Source organism: Bidens hawaiensis, unplaced genomic scaffold (genome assembly GCF_021521415.1).
Source record: "Bidens hawaiensis isolate Kalapana, Puna unplaced genomic scaffold, B.hawaiensis_p1.1 tig00000935_1, whole genome shotgun sequence".
Classification (NCBI taxonomy): domain Eukaryota; kingdom Viridiplantae; phylum Streptophyta; class Magnoliopsida; order Asterales; family Asteraceae; genus Bidens; species Bidens hawaiensis.
The window spans coordinates 3,839,323-3,847,079 of NW_027491054.1; the positions used below are offsets into that span (position 1 = coordinate 3,839,323).

The following is a 7,757-nucleotide window of genomic DNA, read 5'->3' on the forward strand; positions in this document are numbered from 1 at the left end:
AATTGGACTGTTGACAAATGATATATAATGTTATAATACATAATTAAAAAAAAAAACCGTGAGTTTTGCATACCTCTGATAATTCCAACGACATTGAATGAGGGTTCCAAGACGATAGATCGTCTAAAGGGGGTGACGGTAAAGTGGTAAACCTCTTCTTCATCAAGAACCGATGGATTCAACGACTCGGGTATATTTTTAAAACCTTTGAGTGAACCACCGTCATCGGAGACGACACATCAAATTTCTGACCTATTGATGCTAAAAGGAGAAAGGCAACAAGCATGATCCAGTTGCATGTTGAAAATACCTACACAAAGTCAACATCTTATAGTTTGTGGGTCCCATCTTCACTTTTATACAGGTAAAAGTCAACCCAAAAGGTCAAATACTTACGATTTCTCATCACCGAACTTCCACCAATCTGGTTCATACCATGGCTTCCCATGGCAATCGACATAATGAAAACTTAGGATACAAATCTTTAAACGTGTGCAGGACACATACACACAAGCATATAAATGAAATGAAAAGTTTTTAAGGTTGGTAAAAAGGCTACTTACTCTTCATAAACTACTTCACTTGATTTCATGCATCCAATATAAACATTTATCTTGACCATGACGTCTTTCAAGAAGTTCAATAAACCCCTCTAAAAAGATGAACAAGATTAATAAATAAAACAAAATCTAATGTTAAATACAAAATCAAATGATAATATTCTTACCAAGTTCAAGGGCAATATTATTATCCACTTTCACATAAAACTCTGCATCCCAATTTTGAACTGTAGTGGTAAAAAAGAACTTTGCTTTCTTAGGTAATTCTTAATCAGCTTCTTCATGACCATCCTAAGAATCATACAAGTGATTATAGCAAGCATAAATAAGTTTATATATAAGGATAAAAATGGTATTTGGGTAATTCGACAAAACTAAGTTTTATATGAGTATATATGACCATCTTGAAGATAAACCTCATACTCTTAACTTACAAGAATCAAGAAATCTTTTTTTATATGATTTTCCTCATCAATGTTGCGGTCCAAGCTGTCACCACGAAAGTTGTCACCACGATTAGGTCTGCAATTTCAAAGCTTAGTTAGGTTTTGACCCAAAATCAAATAATAAGGTAAAACAAAAATAAATAAATAAACAAGTAGATCCTCCGTCCAATTACAAAGCATATACCAATGCCTATTTTTTCAAGCTTTTTCAAAGAATCACCTGTAAAAAACTGAAATAAATTAGCATTTAGCATTATACTCTTCATTCTATATTAATATTAAGTAAAGATTAAAACATTTTTCAATCATCAACTAACCTTTTGGCATCCAAGATCCCCTGAAAACATTTCTATTCAACCGAGTACCAAATCTAGTATAAACGCCAATTACTGCAAGCAGTTTCTTATTGGAAGAAATACCAGGTTGTTTTAACCTATCCTTAAGAAAGCCTTGACTTTTTGCTAGTGTTATTTCCATTTCTACTTCAACATTTTCTCTCTAAATCTCTTAATAACAAGCATTTAAACAAAAACAGAATTAGAATATCGGCAGGTAACTCTAAAAATGTAAAAATATATATATATATATAGAAATTACTTGCATCCTAAGACCACGAGTTTGTCTGCAACTGTAAGAAACTTTGGTCTCTGCCATAAAACACAAAAAAAAAGAGGTTTTTAAGTTAAAATTACATAACTACTTGGTTGTTGTTTGTATTACATCTAAGATGATTTGACAATTATAGATTTAAAGCAAACCTCTGCGGAATTCTGCATTAGCAAATTAGCCAGCAACGTTCGGTTCTCAACATCTTGCCATAATCTAGTAAGCATAAAATATTATCAAGCCAATAGATTAATTTAGCACTCCTTGAAACTCATATTTAGCACTCCTAGAAACAAGTTTAAGTTTCTGAGTCTCAATTTCCAGAAACTTGATTTTTGTTCTGAAGCAGCAAAGAAAATCATAGAGATAGATTACAAGGGAGCAATTAACAACCATACGAACTCATATAACCATGATAATGACCTGTTTTAGGGCTCCAATCACAAGAAAGAACTCTTATGGTGTAGGGCTCAAGAACAAAACATAAATGATAATTATAAATGGTTTATGGATACTAACCTGTCCCGATGCAATTCAATAGAACATAACACAGATGAGATTTTAATTGAATGAAAAAAACTAAGCAAAAACAAATTGTTGGAAATCGGCAACCTAGTAATATAGGATGAATGGAGAACCTCAATTGAATAGCTATTGATGATGAAACTGAAACCAATCATTAATTCAAAGCCATTCAATTGAACGGATTGAACAAGGGCGATTTGGATGCTCCGGCTAGGTATGCGTCGGAAGGCTATCGGCAGGCAGGTGACAATTAATACGACGACGTCTTATGCTGGAAGGTGAAAAGGTGCGATTAATATATATATATATATATATAATATTTTGTTTGGGTTCAACCCATAAATAATAAATGTCTTTATAAAATATTTAAACCTTATACACATATTATTACTTTTTTTATCCTATACTTTTTGTATTTTAATTTTGAACTTACTATTCGCTTGGTATTGTAGCAACTTTAAACTAATATTTGTGTGCTTTACAATTTTGATTCAAGTTTTTAAAATTTTTAACATATGTGAACTTGAATCAAATTGAATTTATTCAAAATCGGTCCGTATTCGATTCGAATTCGAGTTTCAAATACAAATTGAATCGAATTTCGAACATGGTATATAATAAGAATACGAATTCGAATCGAATAGTTCAACTTTTATTCGAATACGAATACTAACAAAAAAATAAATTATTCGGATTATTCGATTCGATTAACTTGAAAATTTATTAGTCGATTCGATGAACACCCCTAATCGGGGCTCTCCAAATTTAAAGAGTACGGTGGCCTAAATACAAAAAAACCGCCGTTTTAAAAAGAAAATAGAATCGATAAAAGTAAAAGCTAGATATACTTTTGAGGTAACTAGAATCACCATAAAGATATATAATGCATCGACCAGTACTCATTTAAAAAGAATAACATAAGTACTTAATCGAATTTGATATATTTTTTTTTCACCTTGTTTTTCAAATGCATCATATAAATATTGTTTTTTTTTTCTAAATAAGTTTAAGAAACCCTGGGGTGGATTGAAAAGCCGAAACATATGTAACATAGACCCGCACCTTATATATTATATATGTCCACGATTAAAGTTTGTGAGTTTGCTGTTTAAAAAATATACAAAAGAAAAGAAAATCTGCCCGTGATTTGTTTGATAACATCACTACTTATATATGAACCAAAACCAAAATTATCACAATGTTAAAAATTTAGCAAAGTAAACGATGGCATTCATACTTTCTTTGCCGACGTATCATTATTGTATTAAAAATACATTGTTCTTGTTAGAACTTTGGACACGAAAAACATGAGTGTCGGGTTATGTTTTGGGTCATTTCATGCACGTGGATGTTAATTTTTTATCTATTGGTTTCATTCATTATTAAGTCCGGCTTTCTATATGCAATTGATATATACGACTTTGATGACTTATTTGACTTATAGTCTAATTTACAAATTAGAGAATTTTAAATGAAGAAGATATACGTCGGTATTCTTTTGATAAATTTAGGATATGTCAGGTAGAGATCATGAGAATGCTCTGCGTGACAAAGACTTCATCGAATTATGGGCACTTATTACTTATGGGTCACTAATGGATATAGTATCAATGGATCACTAATAACTACCTCATCATCGGAACAATGGATGTCAATGATAGGTCACCATTTATGTGTCGGAAATGAATAAGCGGCATGCAACTTTTTGACGAATCACAGACAATTTTGAAGTTGTTAATCTATAGTTATATTGTTTGTTTCAGCGAAATATTGACTTTTATCGGATGACCTTCTATAGAAAATTCTTATGTTTTCTTGGGTTATAATAGGAAAAAATGCAATAAAAAAAAAAGAAAGAGAGAGAGAGAGAGATTTTGTTACGTTTAGATTTCTTATATATGATCTACCTATCAATATATTTTGTTCATAACGGGTTTGATATGATCCAAATACCACAAAGGGTCCGATCTAAAAGAGAGACTTCTAAGCCGACCCGTTATGAAGATTAAACTGATTTGGATTGATCTTCTTCAAATATTATCAAGAATGTTATTTCTTGATCTACAAGTTATTTTATTTCAATTATGAATTTATTTCCTAGTTTGATTGTGTTTCCTACTTTTTTTGTTTTCTTTAAATATCGTTTAACTTTTTAATAATAGTCAGAGAATAATTATTTGGTTTCTTTCTTCTTTATCTTGTGTCTTAGGAGATTTTTGGTTGTCTCGAATAAACCGTATCAATTGGTGCTTTCATTGAGCATTAGCCTAGATGGCTATGGAAGAACTCTTATGGGAGCATCCATGATTACATTTTTTTTATTGGATCTAATCCCACACTATAGATCTCTCAAGCTGAACGATATTTTCTCTTTTATGTTATCTATAGCGACAAGCGGTTTCCTTTTGTCATTGAATCCTTCGATGATAAACCATTTTGGTGGTTCAATGGTTGGCATCAAAGTTCAGGCTTCCTCTCCGGGGATGATTTCACAATGCTTACTCAATTACTCCACGCAAGTTTCGTTAATGCAATTGCCAAGTCTGATCATGAAACCAGTGTCGATGAAGTATTCAATATCTCCCTTTCTTATTCGGATTTGTAATTGGATCCATATTATATTCAGGACACCACATTGGTTCGTGGTAGGACACCATCAGTTAATGTTGTGGATATGCAACAGAAAGTTACTCAAGGATTGGGGAATGTGGCATTAGGTGGGCATGCAACTGGTAAATATAAGCAACAAAATACTAAGCTAAAATCCTTTATTTCCTACCAATTCCAAATTTTCCACACCAAATTCAACACTAATACCACCATGCTAAGAAACTCCTTCAACACTCTTGCAACTGAATTAAGAAAGCAAATAGTGGATCAAAGAAACCAACTAGCAGATCTTACATGTATTGCTCCTCCTGCACAATGGTTTCCAGAGCAAGCTCGGGCTACTTCTGATGCCAAAAAGGGGGAGAACATCCTTTATGCCTCGAGTAAAGCAGCTGCAAAGAAACCTGATGAATCAGCAAACAAAGCTGCAAAGAGGCTGCTAGGCTAAAAGAACTGATGAGAAAGGAAAAGGAAGCTAAGGATAGAGCTATAGTCAACAAGTGAGAGAAAAGACAAATGAAACTAGCCCTTCAAATACAAAATGGCTAAAGAGCAAGTCCATGGGTGGAAGAACAAAGACAAGACTAGTAGTTTCCTAAACTACTGATGAATTTGAAGAGATACCAGCAGTTCACTAAACTGCTGATGATCAAACAATTGTTACACCAACAACTGATTTAAGACTAGCAGTTTCAAAACCTGCTGATGATGTTGCTTCTATACAAACTACTGGTGCTCCACAAGAACTAAAAGTATTTTCAGAGACTGCTGATGCACCCAAGTAACACAAGAACCAACTACTATTCAAATAGTAGTTGAAACCTTGAAGTCAAAACACAATAAATCAAAGGGTACCGGCAGTAGTTTCCAAAGGAGAATTTTAACAGAAGAAGAAGATTCACCACCATCTTCATCTGCCAAAAGATTCAAACCAAAGAATGTTGATGAGTTGATCACTCATCAAGAACAAGAGGTAGCAAAAGCCCTGGCAGAAGCAACACAAATGATGTCTGATGAAGAAGCTGCAAGGTTATATCAAAAGGAGCTTCTAAAGACAAGAGACATTGAATAAGACGCTTATGAACTCAGCTTAAAGGTATCAGAAAGACCAATAGTTCCCCACAAAACTGAATACACCTCAGTACTTACAAATCGAATAAGCGTTTAACCACTTATTACGTAACGAATGAACGGATAGCCAAACGGGTCTGGTTATGACCCAGATATCTCCGGGGGGGGGGGGAATCTATAAGTGATATACGTTTAATATAAGCCAACATATTAGTATTATACCCTTAGTACAATAGCAAACCAGTTAAACAAAAACATACCCGTTTAACTACCCGCTATAACGTTAAGCGCGAAGGTTAGTTCCAAACAAGCATTGTATCATCCGTGAAGCCCAAAAAGACCTACAAAACACTTATTTGGAATGTATTAAGCAAACCATGAAAATATTTTCGATTTTTACAAACAAATGGTATGTTTTTCTAATTTAACAAGAAATTGGCCGAAAACACTCGTTTTCACACTGTTTGTCACACCTGATATATTTTTCTCGCCAAAAACCGAACCCGAAATAAAGTTGGACTCGGGATTTCACGTTTGGGCACACAAAACGAGACTAATGGATCAAAATTGGGCCCAACAAGTCCAGCCCGCCAAAGTGGACTAAAAAAAACTTTTTTTCTTTGTTTTCATTATATAAAAAGAAGTCTACATCATTCTAAGTAAAATATCCAGCCTCCCTTGCACCTACTACCTTGCTTCTTCAAAACCCAACCAAAACTCAAGGTAAGCATTATATTTTTGATGATTAGAACTTGTTTAAACATGTTAAAATACATATAAACATAGTTTGATTGTCAAAAATCACTTCTAACCATGTAAAAACCCTAAAAATGGTCCAAAAATATACTTTGATCATACACATGGTTAGGAACCTATTTTGATAAGTTTTTGATGATTAGAACTTGTTTAAACATGTTAAAATACATATAAACGTAGTTTGATTGTCAAAAATCACTTCTAACCATGTAAAAACCCTAAAAATGGTCCAAAAATATACTTTGATCATACACATGGTTAGGAACCTATTTTGATAAGTTTTTTTGGCCATAAACACAGATTAAGTGGTTTAAATCGCGTTTTTACGGTTCAAAACTTCGGTTTAAAGCCCTAACCGAAACCCAAAGTTCCAAGGTTGATTTGTTGATGACACATGCTTGGTTTGTGATATAGGACCTGTACCTAGATTACATAGATGCATAAGAACCCGAAAACTTGATTAAGAGAGCGAAAACGAACCAAAACCGCAAAGGTAATTCCGATTTACTTGATTACGGGCTGTTTAGGTTAAGGTTATGATGTGCATATTGTTAGGTCATAAAATTTTGCAGGGACATCAGGGACCATATCATCGAGTCCCTATCTAAATTTGGTAATCTTTCAACCATCCGAGAGTATTTGACGAATTTATTACCGAATTGGGACGTTTATTTGGGAAAAATACTTAAATTGCTTGAAAAAATTATGAAATTTTGTGGGGAACTCAGAGTTGGTATAATATGATCACATATGAAATTTGGGGTCATTTGGAAATACCTAAACATGTTTTGTGGATTCGCGTTTAATTGAGTTTTCATAGTCGGTTTTGGCTAGAAAATGGTATTTGGCATAATTGTTAGCTTCTAGAATTGTTATAGGTTGTTTTGAGATATATTTTGTTCACTCGGGAATTTTGTCGGAATTTTTGGAAATCGTTTAGTATAAACGGACGATTTTCGGGCTAAATATAGCAGATAAAATGATTTTTTATAAATTAATAAATCAGTAAATAATTTCAGAAATATTTTTATAAAAATATACATATTTTAGTTGATAAGTGACTAAATTTCATAATTTAATGATTAACGCATAATTAATTGTGCTAATTTGAAAATTAAACCAGTTCAATTCTGATATAAACCGACGAGTTCGTGATAAACTAACCTGTTGAAATATCAGAACC

General features: G+C 33.0%; 1 pseudogene; it reads right to left on the reverse strand.

The window, feature by feature from the left end:
• Window positions 1-261: 261 nt before the first annotated feature.
• LOC143548578 (hydroxyproline O-galactosyltransferase HPGT3-like) lies at window positions 262-6,549 on the reverse strand (annotated as a pseudogene).
• Between the last annotated feature and the right edge of the window lie 1,208 nt (window positions 6,550-7,757).